A 24,276-nucleotide genomic window follows, 5' to 3' on the forward strand; every position below is an offset into this window, starting at 1 on the left:
GGTAATCGGCTTAATGGTAGCGGCAATGGACATAGTACCCTTTGCACGCTTACACCTCAGACCACTGCAACTGTGCATGCTAAGTCAGTGGAATGGGGATTACTCAGACTTATCCCCTTCTCTGAATCTGGATCAAGAGACCAGAAATTCTCTTCTATGGTGGCTTTCTCGGCCACATCTGTCCAGGGGGATGCCATTCAGCAGACCAGACTGGACAATTGTAACAACAGACGCCAGCCTTCTAGGTTGGGGTGCCGTCTGGAATTCTCTGAAGGCTCAGGGACAATGGAGTCAGGAGGAGAGTCTCCTGCCAATAAACATTCTGGAATTGAGAGCAGTTCTCAATGCCCTCCTGGCTTGGCCCCAGTTGACAACTCGGGGGTTCATCAGGTTTCAGTCGGACAACATCACGACTGTAGCTTACATCAACCATCAGGGAGGGACAAGAAGCTCCCTAGCTATGATGGAAGTATCAAAGATAATTCGCTGGGCAGAGTCTCACTCTTGCCACCTGTCAGCAATCCACATCCCGGGAGTGGAGAACTGGGAGGCGGATTTCTTAAGTCGTCAGACTTTTCATCCGGGGGAGTGGGAACTCCATCCGGAGGTCTTTGCCCAAATACTTCGACGTTGGGGCAAACCAGAGATAGATCTCATGGCGTCTCGACAGAACGCCAAGCTTCCTCGTTACGGGTCCAGATCCAGGGATCCAGGAGCAGTCCTGATAGATGCTCTGACAGCACCTTGGGACTTCAGGATGGCTTACGTGTTTCCACCCTTCCCGTTGCTTCCTCGATTGATTGCCAGAATCAAACAAGAGAGAGCATCAGTGATTCTAATAGCACCTGTGTGGCCACGCAGGACTTGGTATGCAGACCTGGTGGACATGTCATCCTGTCCACCTTGGTCTCTACCTCTGAAACAGGACCTTCTGATACAGGGTCCCTTCAAACATCAAAATCTAACTTCTCTGAAGCTGACTGCTTGGAAATTGAACGCTTGATTTTATCAAGACGTGGATTTTCTGAGTCAGTTATTGATACCTTAATACAGGCTAGGAAACCTGTTACCAGAAAGATTTACCATAAGATATGGCGTAAATACCTATATTGGTGTGAATCCAAAGGTTACTCTTGGAGTAAGGTTAGGATTCCTAGGATATTGTCTTTTCTACAAGAAGGTTTAGAAAAGGGTTTATCTGCTAGTTCATTAAAGGGACAGATCTCAGCTCTGTCCATTCTGTTACACAAACGTCTGTCAGAAGTTCCTGACGTCCAGGCTTTTTGTCAGGCTTTGGCCAGGATTAAGCCTGTGTTTAAAACTGTTGCTCCACCATGGAGTTTAAACCTGGTTCTTAATGTTTTACAGGGCGTTCCGTTTGAACCCCTTCATTCCATTGATATAAAGTTGTTATCTTGGAAAGTTCTATTTTTAATGGCTATTTCCTCGGCTCGAAGAGTAACTGAATTATCAGCCTTACATTGTGATTCTCCTTATTTGATTTTTCATTCGGATAAGGTAGTTCTGCGTACTAAACCTGGGTTCTTACCTAAGGTAGTTACTAACAGGAATATCAATCAAGAGATTGTTGTTCCTTCTTTGTGCCCAAATCCTTCTTCGAAGAAGGAACGTCTACTGCACAACCTGGATGTAGTCCGTGCTCTAAAATTTTACTTACAGGCAACTAAGGAATTTCGACAAACGTCTTCTCTGTTTGTCGTTTACTCTGGGCAGAGGAGAGGTCAAAAAGCTTCTGCTACCTCTCTTTCTTTTTGGCTTCGTAGCATAATTCGTTTAGCTTATGAGACTGCTGGACAGCAGCCTCCTGAAAGAATTACAGCTCATTCTACTAGAGCTGTGGCTTCCACTTGGGCCTTCAAGAATGAGGCCTCTGTTGAGCAGATTTGCAAGGCTGCAACTTGGTCTTCGCTTCATACTTTTTCCAAATTTTACAAATTTGACACTTTTGCTTCATCGGAGGCTATTTTTGGGAGAAAGGTTCTTCAGGCAGTGGTTCCTTCTGTATAAAGAGCCTGCCTATCCCTCCCGTCATCCGTGTACTTTTGCTTTGGTATTGGTATCCCAGAAGTAATGATGACCCGTGGACTGATCACACTTAACAGAAGAAAACATAATTTATGCTTACCTGATAAATTCCTTTCTTCTGTAGTGTGATCAGTCCACGGCCCGCCCTGTTTTTAAGGCAGGTAAATGTTTTTTAATTTATACTCCAGTCACCACTTCACCCTTGGCTTTTCCTTTCTCGTTGGTCCTTGGTCGAATGACTGGGAGTGACGTAGAGGGGAGGAGCTATATGCAGCTCTGCTGGGTGAATCCTCTTGCACTTCCTGTTGGGGAGGAGTAATATCCCAGAAGTAATGATGACCCGTGGACTGATCACACTACAGAAGAAAGGAATTTATCAGGTAAGCATAAATTATGTTTTCCATTCGTGGCCCTCCTTGATCCTAATGAGATTGTACGCTCCTCTCAAATGAAGTTTAGAAAAGACCGTAGCTCCCTTGAGGTGGTCAAAGAGTTCCATAATGAGCGGAATAGTGTAAGCACTCTTAATGGTAACACGATTAAGACCCCTATAATCGATGCATGGTCTTAACTTGCCACCCTTTTCCTTCACAAAGAAGAAGCCAGCCCCTGCAGGAGAGCAGGATTTGCGGATTATCCCCCACGACAGAGCATCGGCAACATACTCCTCCATAGCACAATTCTCTGCAACAGACAGAGGGGAAACCCAGCCCCGAGGTTGCAGGTCTATGGCACAATCGTAAGACCAGTGAGGAGGCAACGTACCGGCACAGCGGCACGCACCTTGTCAAAAACGTCTAGGGACTCTTGGTACTCCTCTGGCAATTGAGATACCGAAGAAGTGCACAAGACTTTAACTGGTTTCCAAAGACAAGTGGAAATACATTGCGGAGACCACGACAAAATTTCAGACCTGCGCCAGTCGAGACTGGGATTGTGCTTTTGGAGCCAGGGATAACCCAGAACAACTGGAAAATGCGGAGAATTTATCACCAGGAACTGGAGGGTTTCAAAATTGAGAGCCCCAGCAACCATGCATAACAGAGCGGTCTCGTGAGTAACAAGTGCAGGCTGAAGGGGCCTGCCATCAATGGCCTCAATAGCAAGCGGAACAAACCGAGGCAAAACAGGAATGGAGTACTTTGATGCAAAAGCACTGTCAATGAAATAGCCCGCAGCACCGGAGTCAAAAAGGGCCTGGGTGACTATGGAGGAGTCCACCCAGAAAAGGACAACCATGACCAAAGGTTTTTCCTTTAGCAGTTCCGGGGGCGAGGATAAACCACCCAAGGTCTGCCCCCGACAGGACCTTAGGTGTGAGCATTTTTCCGGCCGTGTAGGACAAGACTTCAAAAGGTGGCCCTGTAACCTACAATAGAGGCAGAGCCCCTCCCTCCTCCTAAAGGCCCTCTCCGCCGCGGAGAGACGCGTGAATCCCAACTGCATAGGCTCAGCAGTACCTGGTGACTCGGGACCAGGAGGCATGGGAGGAGAGGGAAGCATGGGTGGGAAAAAAACACGTAGGAGACAACGGAACAGGAGGCTTCCGCAAGCGCTCCTTGAAAGAGGGCCTCTCTCTGAGTCTGATGTCAATTAGGATAAAAAAAGACACCAAAGCCTCGAGATCCTCTGGTAAATCTCTGGCAGCAACTTCATCTTTAATCGCATCAGCGAGCCCATGAAAGAAGGTGGCAACAAGGGCTTCATTGTTCCAACCTACCTCTGCGGCAAGCGTACGGAACTCAATGGCATACTGAGCAACAGATCTCGTACCTTGCTGAATGGACATGAGTCGTTTAGCAGCAGAGGAGGAGAGAGCCGGAACATCAAATACCCTTCGAAAGGAGGCCACAAATTCAGGGTAATTTAAAATCACAGGTTTATTAGTCTCCCACAAGGGATTAGCCCAGGCAAGAGCTGTGTCAGAGAGTAACAAGATGAGAAATCCCACCTTAGCTCTGTCAGAGGGAAACGCCTGAGGTAACATCTGAAAGTAAATGCCCGCCTGGTTCAAAAACCCTCTGCACTGAATAGGATCACCTCCATATCGCTGAGGTAGAGGTGCAGAACCAGACATGCTCCTGGTAGGACTAGGTGCAGCAGCGGAAACAGGAGCAGCCATAACTTGCGGAACACTTTGGTCCAAATGTGCAGTGCGAGTCAGCAGGGTTTGCAGGGCTAGTGCAAATTGATCCAAGCGGTGATCCTGTTCATCCATCCTGGAAATGATGGTAGGTAAAGGTGGATTATTAGCACCATCAGGATTCATGGCCCTTGCGTAATGTCAGGGTGCAAGGAATCAGACTGAGACGAGAAGGGCAAAAATAATCACACCTTTATTAATAGCAAAAAATAATAAAAAAGTCCAAAAGTCAAATAAAAAGCCAGGAGTCTGGCTGGTAGTCAGGCGAGCCGAGTCAGGAACCAAAGCAAATAGTCAGATGAGCCGGAATCAGGAACAAGGAGAACAGCAGAGTCAGGAACAAGCCAGGGATCAGGAACCAGGAGGGACGTCAGACAGCCAGGTAATACACAGGAACTCTCACAAACAGGTCTGAGACAACGCAAGGGCAAAGCATACTGAACAGACACCCTTTAAATAATAAGTAATAACATCACAATTCTGAGACTGCAACCTGTCTCACATGGATGATGTACACCAGTCTGGTCATAAAAGGGCATGCAGGAAATGAGCAGCATCACACACTATGCACCAGAGTTAGCAAGAGAGAAAATGGCTGTCAGCAGCACATGGCATACAAAGCAGGGAAAAAACCCTGACAGGTATGGAGCTTATCGCACCATATCACACAACAAAAGAATGTTTTTCAGTAACTTGTAATGGCAGCGCTATGGAAAGTGCGATACCACTCATTTTTTTTTTAGTTATTTACGCACCTGGTTTAGCGCACAACTTGTAATCTCGGTGTAGGTTTGAAAAAGCAGTAGGAGCCAGCCTATTTTTGGTTCAGCACCCCGGATAGCGCTTGCTTATTGGTGGCTACATTTAGCCACCAATCAGCAAGTGCTACCCAAATGCTGAACCAAAGATGGGCCGGTTCGTAAGCTTACATTCCTGCTTTTTCAAATAAAGATTCCAAGAGAACGAAGAAAAATTGACAATAGGAGTAAATTAGAAAATTGCTTAAAATGGCATGATTTATCTGAATCCCGACAGAAAGAAATTGGGTTCAGTATCCCTTTAAGTGTCTTTCTTTGATTTTCTTAAATTTGTATATTGAAGGTCTGCGCCAATTGATGATGGTAATGATATTACAAACAAATTGTTATGCTTCCCTGGGAAGGCACCTCTCTCCTTTTTACAATTTATTTTGTTTAAATGGTATTCTCTGTCTGAATCACAAAAGAACATTTTTCGGTTTCATATTCCTTTAATATAACAAAAAAATGTCTATTTTACATACAGAGGCCCATTTATCAAGCTCCGTATGGAGCTTGTGGGCCCATGTTTCTGAAGACCGCTGCTCCATAACCCTGTCCGCCTGCTCTGAGCAGGCGGACAGGAATCGCCACAATTCAACCCAATCGAGTACGATTGGGTTGATTGACACCTCCCTGCTGGCGGCCCATTGGCCGCGAGTCTGCAGGGGGCGGCGTTGCACCAGCAGCTCTTGTGAGTTGCTGGTGCAATGCTGAATACGGAGAGCGTATTGCTCTCCGCATTCATCGAGGTCTTGCGGACCTGATCCGCACTGTCGGATCAGGTCCGCAAGACCGTCGTTAAATAGGCCTCACAGTATATACGGTACTCATTATTTTACTTATAAACAGGAAAAATAATTCTAGGAGCCTCACTTTTTATTAAAATCTACTTTGCCAATCAACAGGTTTGCTTTTTGTATCTGCTAGATGTAACCCATTTCATCAGAATTTTCTAAAGATTTTTTGTAGTTGTAGAGCATAAAATGGAAAAAAAAAGAAAAAAAAAAAAGAAATGTTCTTTTTTTTAAAGAATTATAAAAATGAAGACATTTCTATTCCTTAGTCTCCCTCCTAATTCCCAACCCAATTATGTCATATTTCTTTCATGTTCTATCATCACAGTACACAAGAGAATTCATTACTAAAGTAATATTACCCTACTTTAAAAGTCATAACTTCAAAAGTCTTGGCTACAGAACTCCCACATGTGTATTAAACATATTTTTGCTTGATATATAAAAGAAAAAGAAATTGTGTGTTCCACAATGACCTTTCTCAGTACTTTGAAAAATCACTATTATAATCTACTTTTTTTTCCCTTGAAATTAACTTAATTCATTACCCTCCCAAACCTCAGAAATGACTTGTCCTGGTAGTTAGCAAGCAGCTACCTGGAGAGATTGTACATGTTTTTAATTTCCCCAGTTCTCTTTTAAATAAGTTAAAATTACCATTTATAAGGTGATAATCTTGGTATATTCTTCTGCCATATTTACCATTGACATAACAAATGGAAGGAACGAACATACATCTAATGGGAAATAGCTGCCTTCATTTCTTTATGGAAGCCAATTAAGTTATAGCTGGCTGTTCCAATCTGATGTCTGATTCTGATTCTCTAACAGGGGGCTTAGAGTTTGTCATCGCACCTCAGAGTTCACATTCCTGCTGCTTCTACAACTCTATGCACTTAAAGGGACAGTATACACTCATTTTCATATAACTGCATGTAATAGACACTACTATAAAGAATAAGATGCACGGTTACTGATATAAAAATCCAGTATAAAACTGTTTAAAAACTTAATTAGAAGCTGTCACTTTGGCTCTGTTGAAAAGGTAGCTGGAAAGCCCACTGCAAGTGGCAAATAAGACACTCCCCCCTCCCCCTTCTTTTGCATATGAAAAGACCCTTTACACAAACAGGAGCAAGCTGGAGAAGGTAGCTGACGGTATTCACATAAAACTTTGGGGCTTGGTTAGGAGTCTGAAAATCAGAGCAATGTTATTTAAAAATAAGCAAAACTATACATTAATTAAAAAAACAAACTTTATGGGCTATATAAATAGATCATCTACAAAACATTTATGCAAAGAAAAAATGAGTGTATAATGTCCCTTTAAGAATTCAGATTGCATTAGCTGTTTATTAACCTTTCAGGACAATGGACATATTTTTTGTTTTTCTTTACCGTGAGTCCTCTCACCTCAATCCTATTTGGTTAACTAGATCATTACTAATCATGATTGCTTGACAAATTGTATCAATAGGAAATTAACTTGAATTTCGCCCTGGACCACAGCATGAAAAAGGACTTCTGTTAAGGTTAGATGAGGAAGATTGAGGAATCTTCAACTAGACTTAGAATTTAACATTTTAATTAGAGGAACAAAAGTTTTGTATTTTCTTTGGGAGGGGGGGTGTTTGGAGGGAATTTCTGGTAGGAAGTTGTGGGATCACATGGGGCACTTAGTTTACAATTGGGGATTGTGTTGGGTTGGCTCTTAAGGTTTGCAATAGAAGCACTTAGTTGTTAGGTAGGATTGCCGTGGTCAGATCATACGGTTGTGCTGGGGCAGACTGAAAAGGATTAATAGTGGTGGGGTTGGGTCATGATTAGGGATTACCATGTTAATCTAGGTTGTAATTAGATTTAATAACTATGGGGACCAATACATGTTCAACTTTTATTATGGTGTGGCCTTACTGATTTGTTTAGATAGTTATTAATTTCTTACTGTTTTGAGGCTGATGTAAAAACTTAACACAAAGTCAAGGTGGCCAAAAGGGAAAAAAGGCATCATGACCTGTTTTGTATATAAGAAACAAGCTCAGAATATTATTGCTACTGTGGTGCTGTGGCTCCCATAGACAATAATAGTTCTCTGTACATAACTGTAAAGCAATGCACTGTATACTAATAACATAACCATGGCTAGCCTTGACTTGGCAAGCAGGGTCGGCTCCAGAACGAATGAAATGGGGGGGGGTTTCACGAGGGGGCACGCAATTACAAAGCATGTATGAGAGTCAAAATAAGAGCAGACCTACATATTCTGCAGGAAAACGTAGCTTTTGGTTGGCTTATCCCCCACTATTAACATTTGGAGAATATGTGCTAAATCACTAGGTAAAATAGTCTAAATCCTATGCAGTGCACTAAAACAGAGCCATTAAACTTGAGGCCCCCAGTGCAATAGCTCCTTAAAAACAATTCACCCCTTAATCACAATGATCCAAAACCCTTAAACTCATTCTCAAATCTTAATCATGTCCCCTAAACAGCCATGCACCCCAAACTTCCAATGCAATTAACCCCTTTGTTTGCAATAACAGTGAAGATACTAGGTTTTCAGGTACTGGTAATTTTGTAGAATAGAATTAGCTATACCTGTTTCGCAATAACTAATGGATATCAGGCTACTTAATACAACCTATGTACTCTGAGCCTATAAGAATATGATTGTATCACATAAATATAAGTCTATAAAATGCTACCGGCTTCTATCGACGCCTCAAAAGTGCACTGTGATATTAGGTCTGGCCTAAGATCACAATGCACTTTTGAGGCGTCGATAGAAGCCGGTAGCAATTTATAGACTTATATATTTATATGATACAATCATATTCTTATCATGGTCTATTGATTAAGAAAATGAGTAACTCACGATAGTAAGGTAAAATTAATAGGGTTAAAGACAAGTCCAAAAAGTCTCTAACTTCCAATTCCAAATAAGAGGTTAAGACACATTTCGGCAGCTAACTCCGCCCCCATCATGCAGCATTACATAACAATTCATTAATTTATTTATTATTTTTAAAGCTTATGATCATATCAATATTTTTTGAGGGGGCACAGCATTACATTTGGGTGGGCATTGTCCCCCCTTGGAGCCAACCCTGGTGCTAGAGCATGTTATTATTGCAATATTGTCTCAACAGAATGAGTTAAGCACATATTAAAAGCTGCAGACCAGCTCTGCACTACTGGCCCAGAGCAGACTAAGCCATATGTGCGTAGCCACCAAACATGTTAAGCTCAGGATAAGCAGTTCATTGATGTTCCAAAGCTGATTTTAAAGCGACAGTCAAAGTTTTATGATTCAGATAGGGCATGTCCTTTTAAATAATTTTCCAATTTACTTTTATCATCAAATTTGCTTTGTTCTCTTGGTATTTTTAATTTAAAGCTAAACTTAGGCAGGCTCATTTGCTAATTTCTTAGCCCTTGAAGGCCGCCTCTTATCTGAAAGCATTTGACAGTTTTTCACAGCTTGAGAGCGTTAGTTCATGTGTGCCATATAGATAACATTGTGCTCACGTTGGTGGAGTTACTTTGTGAGAGGGCACAGATTGGCTAAAATGCATATCTGTCAAAAGAACTGAAATAACTGGGGGTAGTCTGCAGAGGCTTAGATACAAGGTAACTACAGAGGTAAAAAGTATATTAATATAATCATGTTGGTTATGCAAAACTTGGGAATGGGTAATACAGGGAATATCTATCTTTTTAAACAATAATAATTCTGGAGTAGACTCTCCCTTTAGCGATATGTTTCAGAGATGAACACAATCACTAAGTCAATCAGGGGCAGCATATCTGCATAGCCACCAATTACCAAACATTTTAAGTTCAAGATTTGCAGTGCATTGCTGTTCCAGAGCTACTTTATTTATTTTTATTCACCCACTCATACTATTTGTATTTCACATTAGTACATCATTCTATTTTTTTCAGTCACATCACTCCATTGCCCTAGTATTAATTGTTCAATTTATCTCATATTAGCAACCATTTGTACTCATTTTTTCCTTATATATATATATTAAATTATATATTTAGCTTCAGTAATCACATTTTTTACACTAATTTATATATACTTAAAGGGACACTAAACCCAAGTTTGTTCTTTCATGATTCAGACAGAGCATGCAACTTTAAGCAACTTTATAATTTACTCCTATTATCAATTTGTCTTGGTTCTCTTGCTATCTTTATATAAAAAGCAGGAATGTGATGCATAGGAGCCGGCCCATTTTTGGTTGAGAACCTGGGTTTTGCTTGCTTATTGGTGGGTAAATGTAAGCCTCCAATAAGCAAGCGCTATCCATGGTGCTGAACCTAAAATGGGCTGGCTGCTAAGATTTACATTCCTGCTTTTAAAATAAAGATAGCAAGAGAACGAAGAAAAATTGATAATAGGAGTAAATTAGAAAGTTGCTTAAAATTCCATGCTCTATCTTAATCATGAAAGAAAAAAAATTGAGTTCAGTGTCCCTTTAACCCCTTAATGACAACTGACGTACCAGGTACGTCATGCATTAACTAACAGTTAATGACAATGGACGTACCTGGTACGTCAGTTGTCTAAGAGAGTGCTGGAAGCGATCGCAATCGCTTCCAGCAGCTCTCAGGGTATTGCAGTGATGCCTCCATATGGAGGCATCCTGCAATACCATTTAGAAGACTCCGATGCAGAGAGAGCCACTCTGTGGCCCTCTCTGCACCGGTAGCGATGGTGCCGGTTCGTTGGTGGGTGGGAGCGTAACAGGGAGGCGGGTGGGCGGCCCATCGCTACCCGGCATCCGGTCCCTAGAAGTGCAATGTGCACGCCGGGTGCCGGGAGCGTGCGGGGGGCGCGCGTGCGCGTGCATGTGCGCGCGTGTGCGCGTGCGCGACCGCGCATTAGCTGGCACTGACACTGACACCAATGAGGAGGGAAGAGGGGGGATATATTAAAGATAATATAAAAGGATCTGGGAGGGGGAGGGGGATAGGGGTATTGTGGGGGGCTGCTACACTACAGAAAACATACAAAAAAGCAAAAGAACAAAAAACACTTTTGTTTTTGGGGCAAATTGGGTACTGGCAGACAGCTGCCAGTACCCAAGATGGCTGCAATTAGATAGGGGAGAGGGTTAGAGAGCTGGGGGGGGGGGTCATGGAGGTTGGGGCTAAGGCAGGAGTCCATCACAGCTAAAATATTTTATTTTTTTTATAAAAAAAAAAAAAAACTCCTTTTATTTAGTACTGGCAGACTTTCTGCCAGTACTTAAGATGGCGGGGACATTTGTGGGGTGGGGGAGGGAAGAGAGCTGTTTGGGAGGGATCAGGGGGTGGGATGTGTCAGGTGGGAGGCTGATCTCTACCCTAAAGCTAAAATTAACCCTGCAAGCTCCCTACAACCTACCTAATTAACCCCTTCACTGCTGGGCATAATTTACGTGTGGTGCGCAGCAGCATTTAGCGGCCTTCTAATTACCAAAAATCAGTGCCAAAGCCATATAAGTCTGCTATTTCTGAACAAAGGGGATCCCAAAGAAGCTTTTACAACAATTTGTGCCATAATAGCACAAGCTGTTTGTAAATAATTTCAGTGAGAAACCTAAAATTGTGAAAAATGTAAAGTTTTTTTTTTATTTGCTCGCATTTGGCGGTGAAATAGTGGCATAAAATATACCAAAATGTGCCTACATCAATACTTTGGGTTGTCTTCTAACAAAAAATATATACATGTCAAGGGATATTCAGGTATTCCTGACAGATATCAGGGTTCCAATGTAACTAGCGCTAATTTTGAAAAAAAGTGGTTTGGAAATAGCGAAGTGCTACTTGTATTTATTGCCCTATAACTTGCAAAAAAAGCTAAGAACATGTAAACATTGGGTATTTCTAAACTCAGGACAAAATTTAGAAACTATTTAGCATGGGTGTTTTTTGGTGATTGTAGATGTGTAACAGATTTTGGGGGTCAAAGTTAGAAAAAGTGTGTTTTTTTCCATTTTTTCCTCATATTTTATTATTTTTTTTGTAGTAAATTATAAGACATGATGAAAATAATGGTATCTTTAGAAAGTCCATTTAATGGCGAGAAAAACGGTATATAATATGTGTGGGTACAGTAAATGAGTAAGAGGAAAATTACAGCTAAACACAAACACAGCAGAAATGTAAAAATAGCCATTGTCATTAAGGGTAAGAAAATTGAAAAATGGTCCGGTCATTAAGGGGTTAATAAAAGTTAGTTTTATTGTATCCCTGGATTCGCTTTGCTGGATTTTGATTTTCAATGCTACATTTAACAATATTCTGTTCAAGCAATAATGCAATCGGAAAATGCTGTAGCACATTGGGGTATTGTATTTTTGCTCCTGTATGTCTATTTAATGTTTTCAACTAAATATTTTGTTCCAAAGTTTATATATATATATATATATATATATATATATATATATATATATATATATATATATATATACAGTGACCTCCACTAATATTGGCACCCTTAGTAAATATGAGCAAAAAATTATATTTTGTTCAAGAAATAAACAAAAATACTCTACTCTCATGGATATCAAACAATTGCTAACCCAACACAGGTTTATAAAAAAAAAAATCTTTGTTAAATGTATGTGTGCCACGGTTAGTGGCACCCTTTTAGTCAATACTTTGTGCTACCTCCCTTTGCCAAGATAACAGCTCTGAGTCTTCTCCTATAATGCCTGATGAGGTTGGAGAATACATGGATCTGAGACCCATTCCTCCATACAGAATCTCTCCAGATCCAAATTTCGAGGTTGATGCTGGTGGGCTCTTCAGTTCACCCCAATGGTTTCTATAGGGTTAAGGTGAGGGGACTGGGATGGTCATGGCAGGACCTTGATTTTGTGGTCAGTAAACCATTTTTGTGTTCCTCTTCAGTTCACCCCACTGGTTTCTATAGGGTTAAGGTGAGGGGACTGGGATGGTCATGGCAGGAACTTGATTTTGTGGTCAGTAAACCATTTTTTTGTTGCTTTTGATGTATGTTTTAGATCATTGTCTTGCTGGAAGACCCAACTACAGCCCATTTTAAGCTTTATGGCGGCAGAGGCAGTCAGGTGTTCATTTAATATCTGTTGATGCCATGTATCCTAACAAAAAATCCAGGTCCTCTGGCAGAAAAACAGCCCCCAAAACATTAAAGAGCTACCACCATGTATATAAATTGTGAATTAGTTTTAATGAATTTCTATATAGCACCAGTTGCCCTAAGGCTAGGGTAGTCTACAATTGTCTGCAAGAGGATGTGTCTTTACCAAGATACAGCATCAAGCTCATGCTGAAAGTTGGCGTTCCCTCTGTGACACAGATACAGATGAAAAGGTAGGGATACAACAGACAAAACCAGCCATTTCAAAAGATAGAACTAAAGGGACATTATACACTTGTTTTTTTCTGTGCATAAATGTTTTGGAGATGATCTATTTATATAGCCCATGTTTTTTTTTGTGTGCTTATTTTTAAATAACATTTCTCTGATTTTCAGACTCCTAACCAAGCCCCAACGTTTTAGGAGACTACCGACGTATATCTACTCCAGCTTGCTTCTGTTTGTGCAAAGGGTCTTTTCATATGCAAAGGAAGGGGGAGGGGGGAATGTCTGCTATTTCCCACTTGCAGTGGGTGTTCCAGTAACCTTTTTAAACAGAGCTAAACTGGAAGCTTCTAAGTATGTTTTTAAAAAGTTTTATACTGGATTTTTATATCATTATCTGTGCATATTATTCTTTATAGTAGTGTCTATTACATGTAGTTATATGAAAATTGGTGTATACTGTCCCTTTAAGGAAGACACTATCCATTCATCTTAAACGCCTCTTAATTAACCGGAGATAAATAGCTCTGCAACTACAAAGTTACAGCACACCTGACTTTATATATTTGTGTATATATGTATTTACAGACATATATAGACATATAAACACATAGATACATATGTATACATATATAGATATATAAATACATGCACTTACATGTGCATTAGAGCCTTTTGCAGTCAAGTAGATGAAAACATGAAAAATCTTTTTATGCAATATTAATTTTTAATAAAGTGTTATACTATGTATTTACTGTAAATATTATACATTCCAATGTTCTGCACAAAGCAGAATATATCTTCTGTATTTTTAAAGGGACAGTCTAGACCAAAATAAACTTTCATGATTCAGATAGAGCATGAAATTTTAAACAATTTTCCAATTTACTTTTATCACCAATTTTGCTTTGTTCTCTTGGTATTCTTAGTTGAAAGCTTAACCTAGGAGGTTCATATGCTAATTTCTAAGACCTTGAAGGCCACCTCTTTACAGAATGCATTTTAACAGTTTTTCACCACTAGAGGGTTTTAGTTCATGTGTTTCTTATAGATAACACTGTGCTCGTGCACGTGAAGTTATCTGGGAGCAGGCACTGATTGTCTATACTGCAAGTCTGTCAAAAGAACTGAAATAAAGGGGCAGTTTGCAGAGGCTTAGATACAAGATAATCACAGAGGTTAAAAGTATATTAATGTAACTGTGTTGGTTGTGCAAAACTGGGGAATGGGTAATAAAGGTATTATCTATCTTTTAAAACAATAAAAATTCTGGTGTAGACTGTCCCTTTAAATATATATTCCTATAAAGATCTGTATAAATCTATACCTATATATAATCATCTATACAGTATATATAGATATATAGCCATCAGATATATTGTATATATATAGAAATAGAAGAACAAATGGGACTCTACTAAATCTAAGTAGTATGTATATATATACATATAGAAATATTTATTCTGCTATGTGCAGAACATTGGATTATGAAATATGCAACATTATCTTGTTATGTTGCGCTTTTAAATAACTGTCGCCTAGATTTAGAGTTTTGTCGGTAAAGACCCGCGTAGCTAACGCTGCTTTTTTCCCAGCGCACCCTTAAGACAACGCTGGTATTTAGAGTTGTCTGAAGGGCTGCGTTAGGCTCCAAAAAGGGAGCGTTGAGCCGAATGTACCGCCACTTCAACCCTCAATACCAGCGTTGCTTACGGTAGCAGTAAGCTGGCAAAACGTGCTTGTGCACGATTCCCCCATAGGAAACAATGGGGCAGTTTGGGCTGAAAAAAAACCTAACACCTGCAAAAAAGCAGCGTTAAGCTCCCAACGCAGCCCCATTGTTTCCTATGGGGAAACACTTTCTAAGTCTGCAACTAACACCCTAACATGAACCCCGAGTCTAAACACCCCTAACCTTACATTTATTAACCCCTAATCTGCCGCCCCCGCTATTGCTGACCCCTGCATGTTATTATTAACCCCTAATCTTCCGCTACGGACCGCCGCAACCTACATTATCACTATGAACCCCTAATCTGCTGCCCCCAACATCGCCAACCCCTATATTATATTTATTAACCTCTAATCTGCCCCCCCCCCAACATCGCCGCTACCTTACCTACACTTGTTAAACCCTAATCTGCCGACCAGACCTCACAGCTACTCTAATAAAGTTATTAACCCCTAAACCCCCGCACTCCCGCCTCGCAAACCCTATAATAGTATTAACCCCTAATCTGTCCCCCCCCCCAACGTCGCCGCCACCTAACTTCAAGTATTAACCCCTAATCTGCCGACCGGACCTCACCGCTACTCTAATAAATGTATTAACCCCTAAAACTAAGTCTAACCCTAACACCCCCCTAATTTAAATATAATTTTAATATAACAAAATAAATTAAATCTTATTAACTAAAGTATTCCTATTTAAAACTAAATACTTACCTGTAAAATAAACCCTAATATAGCTACAATATAACGAATAATTATATTGTAGCTATTTTAGGATTTATATTTATTTTACAGGCAACTTTGTATTTATTTTAACTAGGTACAATAGCTATTAAATAGTTATTAACTATTTAATAGCTACCTAGTTAAAAAGATTACAAAATTACCTGTAAAATAAATCCTAACCTAAGTTACAATTAAACCTAACACTACACTATCAATAAATTAATTAAATAAATTACCTACAATTACATACAATTAAATAAACTAAACTAAATTACAAAAAAAAAACAACACTAAATTACAAAAAATAAAAAAAGATTACAAGAATATTAGGCTAATTACACCTACTCTAAGCCCCTAATAAAATAAAAAAGCCCCCCAAAATAATAAAGGTCCCTACCCTATTCTAAATTAAAAAGTAACCAGCTCTTTTACCTGCCCTTAAAAGGGCTTTTTGCGGGGCATGCCCCAAAGTAATCAGCTGTTTTGCCTGTAAAAAAAATACAACCCCCCCAACATTAAAACCCACCACCCACATACCCCTACTCTAACCCAAACCCCCCTTAAATAAACCTAACACTACCCCCCTGAAGATCTCCCAACCTTGAGTCGTCTTCACCCAGCCAGGCCGAAGTCTTCATCCGATGGGGCAGAAGAGGACATCCGGAGCGGCAGAAGTCTTCATTCTATCCGGGCAGAAGAGGACATCCGGACCGGCAGACATCTTCATCCAAGCGGCATCTTCTATCTTCATCCATCCAGAGCGGAGCGGAGCCATCTTCCAGCCGACGCGGATCCATCCTCTTCAACCGACGCCTACTCGCTGAATGAAGGTTCCTTTAAATGACATCATCCAAGATGGTGTCCCTCGAATTCCGATTGGCTGATAGGATTCTATCAGCCAATCGGAATTAAGGTAGGAAAAATCGGATTGGCTGATTAAATCAGCCAATCAGATTCAAGTTCAATCCGATTGGCTGATCCAATCAGCCAATCAGATTGAGCTTGCATTCTATTGGCTGTTCCGATCAGCCAACAGAATGCGAGCTCAATCTGATTTTTTCCTACCTTAATTCCGATTGGCTGATAGAATCCTATCAGCCAATCGGAATTCAAGGGACGCCATCTTGGATGAAGTCATTTAAAGGAACCTTCATTCGGCGAGTAGGCGTCGGTTGAAGAGGATGGATCCGCGTCGGCTGGAAGAAGATGGCTCCGCTCCGCTCGGGATGGATGAAGATAGAAGATGCCGCTTGGATGAAGATGTCTGCCGGTCCGGATGTCCTCTTCTGCCCGGATAGGATGAAGACTTCTGCCGGTCTGGATGTCCTCTTCTGCCCCATCGGATGAAGACTTCGGCCCGGCTGGGTGAAGAAGACTCAAGGTAGGGTGATCTTCAGGGGGGTAGTGTTAGGTTTATTTAAGGGGGGTTTGGGTTAGAGTAGGGGTATGTGGGTGGTGGGTTTTAATGTTGGGGGGGTTGTATTTTTTTTTACAGTCAAAATAGCTGATTACTTTGGGGCATGCCCCCGCAAAAAGCCCTTTTAAGGGATGGTAAAAGAGCTGGTTACTTTTTAATTTAGAATAGGGTAGGGACCTTTATTATTTTGGGGGGCTTTTTTATTTTATTAGGGGGCTTAGAGTAGGTGCAATTAGCCTAATATTCTTTTAATCTTTTTTTATTTTTTGTAATTTAGTGTTTGGTTTTTTTGTAATTTAGTTTAGTTTATTTAATTGTATGTAATTGTAGGTAATTTATTTAATTAATTTATTGATAGTGTAGTGTTAGGTTTAATTGTAACTTAGGTTAGGATTTATTTTACAGGTAATTTTGTAATTTTTTAACTAGGTAGCTAATAACTATTTAATAGCTATTGTACCTAGTTAAAATAAATACAAAGTTGCCTGTAAAATAAATATAAATCCTAAAATAGCTACAATATAATTATTCGTTATATTGTAGCTATATTAGGGTTTATTTCACAGGTAAGTATTTAGTTTTAAATAGGAATACTTTAGTTAATAAGATTTAATTTATTTTGTTAGATTAAAATTATATTTAATTTAGGGGGGTGTTAGGGTTAGGGTTAGACTTAGCTTTAGGGGTTAATACATTTATTAGAGTAGCGGCGAGGTCCGGTCGGCAGATTAGGGGTTAATACTTGGTTAGGTTGCGGCGACGTTGGGGGGGGGCAGATTAGGGGTTAATACTATTTATTATAGGGTTTGCGAGGCGGGAGTGCAGCGGTTTAGGGGTTAATAACTTTATTAGAATAGGGGCGAGGTCCGGTCGGCAGATTAGGGGGTTAATAAGTGTAGTTAGGTGGCGGCGACGTTGGGGGGGCAGATTAGGGGTTAATAAATATAATATAGGGGTCGGCGATGTTAGGGGCAGCAGATTAGGGGTTCCTAGGGATAATGTAAGTGGCGGCGGTGTGTGGTCGGCATATTAGAGGTTAAAAATATTTATTATAGTGTTGGCGCTCTACAAATACCTGATAATAATAATAATAATAATAATAATAATTATAGTGGCAGCGATGTGGGGGGACCTCAGTTTAGGGGTACATAGGTAGTTTATGGGTGTTAGTGTACTTTATAGCACAGTAGTTAGGAGCTTTATAAACCGGCGTTAGCCCATAAAGCTCTTAACTACTGACTTTTTTTTGCGGCTGGAGTCTTGTCAGTAGAGGGTCTACCGCTCACTTCAGCCAAGACTCTAAATACCAGCGTTAGAAAGATCCCATTGAAAAGATAGGATACGCAATTGGCGTAAGAGGATCTGCGGTATGGAAAAGTCGTGGCTTGAAAGTGAGCATTAGACCCTTTCCTGGCTGACTCTAAATACCAGCGGGCGGCCAAAAGCAGCGTTAGGACCCCTTAACGCTGCTTTTGACGGCTAACGCAGAACTCTAAATCTAGACGTGTGATTGTGTCTGCATGGCTTGTGGGATTTTTTTTAACTTTTTCGGTTCCAATGAAGTCTATGGGGGAATGAGATTTTGCGTTCGCTACGCTTCTCATTTTAGCGCAACCAAACTTTTTACTTTCAACATGTAATACGAGCGCGAATCTCAGAGTACAAAAAATTACTTCTATCAATTTTTTTTTTTCCTTTATTAAATTTTTTATTAAAGTCATAAAACATATAAACAAAGATAATCTTCTCAAAAAGATAAGGACATAGGCATAAATCTACATACTGATAGGAATGTCAGATAAAGTCCATGATTCACATTCAGCGCACAACTGAAAGAAACATTTTCAAAGACATACACATGTGACTGAAAACAAACATCCTGTACATTTGATTTCTGACCTTATTTAAATCTATAGTATAGCATTTCCCAGAGCAGCAGAGTAGCACTTTGAGTCAAGAACATAAGAGATATACAATCTGGGAGATAGGACTATCTAAATATCTTGTGTCATAAAAAATAAGTAAGGGGAGGAATATCAATAGCTGCCATATTACATCTGGGGAGTTGTCTTTAATAGGGATAAATTCTACGGAATCCACGTTCCATTGTTTACTCAGTACACTAAGCCTAAACCTAGGAGGGGTTGGAGCCATAATTCTAATAACTCTGAGCTCATGGAGTCAGGCATATAGGGTCTGATATTTATCTACCACATTATACAGACATTATGTAAGGGAATTGCGCCTTCAAATGCCTAAAATGACTTACAAAACTAGGGGAATCCCTAGGCAGTAAGAACACATCAAACCCAAGTAACATAGGGCAATAAGAAAACCCTCTTAAATCAAATATGTGCATTACCATTATGTATATCAAGATCAGTATAGTTAACTAACATAGATTCAAAGCGTGTGATATAACATTTGTGAGCTAACATAGAAATCAGAGAGACCAGCTCTAGATGATATTATAAGACCAGGAAATAAAGAGTCAACTAATTAGTGACATATGCGTACATCCTAAAAATTATTCCTACGTATAAGCTAGAGCACTTAAACCTCTTATTATAACGTTAGGGGCGGAATTAGCAAGGGTAGTAATATCCTGAACATGGTATACCCACATATGTTCTGCGGCACCAATCAGTTCTAGGGTTTAAGCCATCTTAAGTAAAACTAACGGCTACTATTGTTGGTTAGATGCATCTATAGCTGTCCGATGATAGCAAGATTATACAGGGAGTGCAGAATTATTAGGCAAGTTGTATTTTTGAGGATTAATTTTATTATTGAACAACAACCATGTTCTCAATGAACCCAAAAAACTCATTAATATCAAAGCTGAATAGTTTTGGAAGTAGTTTTTAGTTTGTTTTTAGTTATAGCTATTTTAGGGGGATATCTGTGTGTGCAGGTGACTATTACTGTGCATAATTATTAGGCAACTTAACAAAAAACAAATATATACCCATTTCAATTATTTATTTTTACCAGTGAAACTAATATAACATCTCAACATTCACAAATATACATTTCTGACATTCAAAAACAAAACAAAAACAAATCAGTGACCAATATAGCCACCTTTCTTTGCAAGGACACTCAAAAGCCTGCCATCCATGGATTCTGTCAGTGTTTTGATCTGTTCACCATCAACATTGCGTGCAGCAGCAACCACAGCCTCCCAGACACTGTTCAGAGAGGTGTACTGTTTTCCCTCCTTGTAAATCTCACATTTGATGATGGACCACAGGTTCTCAATGGGGTTCAGATCAGGTGAACAAGGAGGCCATGTCATTAGATTTTCTTCTTTTATACCCTTTCTTGCCAGCCACGCTGTGGAGTACTTGGACGCGTGTGATGGAGCATTGTCCTGCATGAAAATCATGTTTTTCTTGAAGGATGCAGACTTCTTCCTGTACCACTGCTTGAAGAAGGTATCTTCCAGAAACTGGCAGTAGGACTGGGAGTTGAGCTTGACTCCATCCTCAACCCGAAAAGGCCCCACAAGCTCATCTTTGATGATACCAGCCCAAACCAGTACTCCACCTTCACCTTGCTGGCGTCTGAGTCGGACTGGAGCTCTCTGCCCTTTACCAATCCAGCCACTGGCCCATCCATCTGGCCCATCAAGACTCACTCTCATTTCATCAGTCCATAAAACCTTAGAAAAATCAGTCTTGAGATATTTCTTGGCCCAGTCTTGACGTTTCAGCTTGTGTGTCTTGTTCAGTGGTGGTCGTCTTTCAGCCTTTCTTACCTTGGCCATGTCTCTGAGTATTGCACACCTTGTGCTTTTGGGCACTCCAGTGATGTTGCAGCTCTGAAATATGGCCAAACTGGTGGCAAGTGGCATCTTGGCAGCTGCACGCTTGACTTTTCTCTGTTCATGGGCAGTTATTTTGCGCCTTGATTTTTCCACACGCTTCTTGCGACCCTGTTGACTATTTTGAATGAAACGCTTGATTGTTCGATGATCACGCTTCAGAAGCTTTGCAATTTTAAGAGTGCTGCATCCCTCTGTAAGATATCTCACTATTTTTTACTTTTCTGAGCCTGTCAAGTCCTTCTTTTGACCCATTTTGCCAAAGGAAAGGAAGTTGCCTAATAATTATGCACACCTGATATAGGGTGTTGATGTCATTAGACCACACCCCTTCTCATTACAGAGATGCACATCACCTAATATGCTTAATTGGTAGTAGGCTTTCGAGCCTATACAGCTTGGAGTAAGACAACATGCATAAAGAGGATGATGTGGTCAAAATACTCATTTGCCTAATAATTCTGCACTCCCTGTACATACAAAAAGTACATAATGTTAACATTATATATAGTGGAGCCTGAATAGAGTAGTAATATAGACACACAATATAGAGTTAAATAGAAACAAAACAAATCCAAAAGATAGCAAGAGCAAGTGGTCATTTCAAAAACTGTAAACTGTTAAGTCTCTCTCCCCCCGCAAACAAAGCAATGTCCCAAGTAAGGCGCTTCGGTCTGCCAATAGGTCCCACAACTAACTGAGGGATATTCCGAGCATAGTCTGTATAATGTCCCACAAACGGAGCAAGACAGTCTCTGCTGGCCAAACACCATTTATCTTACCCCACATCCAAATACCACAGGACAAGTCTCAATGGGGTTTCAAGGCAGCTCGGTGAGGCTTCCATGACCGCAACTGCGACTCCTCCGGAACGGCTCTGCAGCGCTAAGGAGAACGGCTTCAGATTCGATTGCGCACGTAAGCGCCCAACTCTCTCCCCTATGTCACCCAGGCGAACAAGCAGGTAAGACTCCGCGATCCAGCAACAAGAACCCCTCTCCTCCATCCACAAAACACCAGGCAGGAGCGTTAGATAAGCAGAAGGATCGCTCTGTGAGGGCATAAACTTGACAGGTAGGTGGGTCAGTTGGGGCATAGCCCATTCTTCTAACGTGACCACATGCCACGAGGTCGGGCTAGCAGACTTCAGCTCCTTACATTCAGGAGGTTGTTCCCGCTGTTTCAAAGGTATAGACTTATCCACTGGCAAATGGCAGCAATCCAAACATTGTTTGTTCTGATATCCACCTTGTATAAAACATGCACTTACACATTCTAAAAATGTTTATTGTATATTTTTATTTTTATTTTTTGGTTTCATTTATAATTATCAATTATTTTTATGTCTAAGGTAGACTATGGTTCATTTTTGAAACCCTATATCAATGATATGAACCCAATTTAGGTCTTAACTGATAGAAACCAATGTAGTTTCAAACTACTTTGCTGATAGGCTGATCCGGATTTCAAATAGTTCCAATGAAATCACGCCTACACCTTTATAAACACAAGACCAGCACACCTTGGGCATCTTGATAAAGGCCGAGGCCGAAACGCGTAGATTTGCCCCAAGTGTGCACTCCAACAACTCAGGTCTTCAACTGAGACCACCCAGGACAGAACAAGCAGAACAACCCGCTACCGGTGACTGTTATACACCGTGCACCACAAGATTAAAGCGGACACTCTCCATACCTGAAGCTCCTGCAAACCTTGAGAAAGGTAAACAGCTCCAGCAACTTTTAACAAAAATTCTTTTTTACTATCTGATGACCCGAAACTCCTGCAAACCGCTCTAAGGTAAACAGTTTCACTACCGATCATTCACCAACAACTGAAACTCCAGCAAACCCTGGGAGGGTATATAGTTTCAGCAACAACAGACGCCCACAAAGACAACTGATCAAACGGTTCTAACAACGATACAGAGAACACTACATTTAACTAGGCAACTAGAAACTCCAGCAAACCAATACAAGGTATACAGTTTCTATAACCTAAACGGAACCAAGTTACACCAACAACTGAAACTCCTGCAAACCCAGTTAAGGTATACAGTTTCAGCAACTTTACCATCAAGTGTCTATTATCCTCATCTACAATCTCAATCTACAAGTTTCAAAGAATTTTAGTATAAATTACAGCGGAATATAATATCTTTTATAAAGGCTTGTCTGTTCCAACCAATCAGACACCTTGGAACTTGTTCATGTAAACTGTGAGTAATTATTTTCCCACTAAAAAGTCACCTCAAAAGATAAAAGCAGATCATCAGATGAACATTTATATCTACCTTCCACGATAATTGCTTTTATTTTGATTCTTAATCAAATGCTTTGAACACTATATTATGAATATAAAGCCATTTTAACTTAAACGTTTGATTGATGAAATTTTAGTAATTTTTTTTTTTTTCCAAAAATAATTTTTTATTTTTTTTCCAAAGGTAATAGAGCTCTTTACCATTAACTTGTTATCCAGTCAGAATATATCCTTGTTTTTTATTGCAACAATTAAATATTTTGTTTTTTAACCTCTTGTAGTCACACCTTCCTTATTTCCACCCATTTCATAGTGCAATATAAATTGCGCAAAAATCACAAACAAATACGAGAACCACACTTAAAGGTCAGGAATATATATATATATATATATATATATATATATATATATATATATATATTGAAATATACACCGCTCCCCTCACCTGTTTTTTACCCCAAATATCCCTCACAGTTGTTTGAAGGAACAACTGTTTATCAGGGTTGAGCTGTCTCAATCCAATAGGTGTACTCACTCTTAATTGTTTTTCACTACTAACCTTTAACCTTCTTTAGAGTTAGAGACACACCTTATATTTCCCAATATTTCCATCACTTTTTTACACTTATTGATACACTACGATTATCATTATATATATATAATTAGAAATTAATCTAAATATGGACATTTTTGCTCAAATAGAGGAAATCCTCCAAGGAATCTTTTTAGATAATAATAGCACAGAGTTTAACACCTTACACAATACCCCCAAAAATCTCACCGATCTATGTGAAAGTTTAGAAAACCTACTAATAAAAGAACTAAAGAACACCATTGAAATTAAATACACAGAAAAATATATCGCCAACAACATGGTCCCTAGAGGACTCCGCTTAAAGAAAAACTGTACCTTTGCCCTTAATAACGATCTATCAAATGAATGGTTCGAAGTACTCGAAACAGCTTCTTTAGGACTCATGAAAATTATAGTGAAGTCAAGAAATATTTCATTAAAAGAAACCAAAACTGAAATAGACAAACATAAAATTACTATGAAAACATTTGAAAATAATACTGAATCCATAAATTACCAAAAAGAAATTTTTAACAATATTTCATTGTTTAAAGAAAACATTTTAGCAAATAAAATATCTAAATACAACAGAGATCTAGAAGATTATTCAGA

Source organism: Bombina bombina, chromosome 3, assembly GCF_027579735.1.
Source record: "Bombina bombina isolate aBomBom1 chromosome 3, aBomBom1.pri, whole genome shotgun sequence".
In the NCBI taxonomy this organism is placed as follows: domain Eukaryota; kingdom Metazoa; phylum Chordata; class Amphibia; order Anura; family Bombinatoridae; genus Bombina; species Bombina bombina.